Source organism: Triticum dicoccoides, chromosome 7A, assembly GCF_002162155.2.
Source record: "Triticum dicoccoides isolate Atlit2015 ecotype Zavitan chromosome 7A, WEW_v2.0, whole genome shotgun sequence".
In the NCBI taxonomy this organism is placed as follows: Eukaryota; Viridiplantae; Streptophyta; class Magnoliopsida; order Poales; family Poaceae; genus Triticum; species Triticum dicoccoides.
The window spans coordinates 717,095,043-717,096,745 of NC_041392.1; positions in this window are offsets into that span (position 1 = coordinate 717,095,043).

The following is a 1,703-nucleotide window of genomic DNA, read 5'->3' on the forward strand; positions in this document are numbered from 1 at the left end:
CAAAACTAAGCATGCACCCAAGAATAGTCTTCATTCAGGAATGATAGTTACTTTCTTTTACACTGTTCATTTTTTTGGAATGTGAACATGATAAACTTTATTATTAATGTCATGTCACTACTGGAATCGCCGAATTCGCCAAGTTTGCAGGATACTCGGCAAAGCCTAGAAACAACTTGGCATTGTGCTTGCCCAGTTCTGTTCTCGGCAAACGACACTTGGTTGGACGGATGTGAGCAATCTTGAACTTTTCTAAGTTCTTATTATTGGGCACTCGACAAACATTTTAAACAGCCATTGCTGAGTTTCGAAAAAAGATAACTCGGCAAACTACCACGTTAGGAATAAAATGCATATTAAATTGTTGGAACGACATACATTGTTGAGGAAATCGTTAACTGGTAGCTGCTCGGTTGGCTGGCGAGTAGGGGATTAATCAGCGAATCGGCAAGTTAATCGGCCATTTAATCAATTAATCGGACGATTTTTCAGTTTATGGGCTACTCGATGACCCTACAAGTAGGGATTAATCGGCAAGTTAACTAGTTAATCGGATGAATTCTTGAACAGGGACGACATATATAGGGTGCAGATAATGGATACGAGGTATGTGCATCGATTTGTTTGATTATATAAATAAGATTTCAGGTAAATATTGTATCAGTATTTCGCTATATATGGATTTACGTTTTCTTTTGGTTTCATTATATACAAATTTATTTTAGTAAGGTCTCTGTATATACCTTATTAGACAAATTTCGTGTGAATTCAAAATAGAGACCAGAACAGTTTACTTTTGTCTATATGTTATTATATTAGCATTTATTTTTAGGAAATGATTAATATAATGAAAGTGAACATGTTTAGATCAATACATTTTGATGTGATCGAAGCAAAGCAGATGCACCGAAGTGCAACCATCTCAACATGTACACAAGCTAAACGGAATGACCATTTTCTCTATGCATGATTTATTTTATCAGGTATGGACTAGGCTTTTGTCTTCTAATGAAAAAAGTTTCGAACAAGAAAAGAAGTACTAAAAAATGTTCGCTGATGCGTGCATCTATTCCTTTTCTGTTTAAAAAGGTCTAATTGTTTGTGTTGTTGATTTTGTGAGGCTCTTTCATCTTATATATAAAGTAAACTTCCTAAGTAGTCCAGAGACTGGTCGGAATAGGTGCGAAGTTAATGAACAATCAACAAAATTTAATTTCAATGTGTTGAAGGGATCATATACCAAGATTTAGAGGTTGTTAAATAATTGGATTATTTTTATCTAGATGGAGAATATTTGAGTATATGCGAGTCATTTCATATTCTGTTATTTTAAGTATAAAATTTTAACTACGATAAGATTTGACCGTTGAACATGTATGGCCATAGGACAAGATGGAACTGTTCCAATAGAAATTTGAGAATTCCTGATTTAATTACTCCCGGTAAATGAAATGTAGTCTCAAAACTCAACCTATTGCAGACTACTAAACTAGCCCGTGCGAATGCACGGGTTGACGACTAGTTATCCTAAATTGCTGAAAATATCAGTGATTTTCTTGTCAGGTGCATATAAAACTAGGTGTATCGGGGTATTTTCCCTGCGTGCACTCCATTCCTTCGTGTATATTTTGAGGTTTTTCATACTGACATGTATCAACAGCTTTCATGTTCTAGCTATTTTTCTCGTGCTTCATATTTGCATA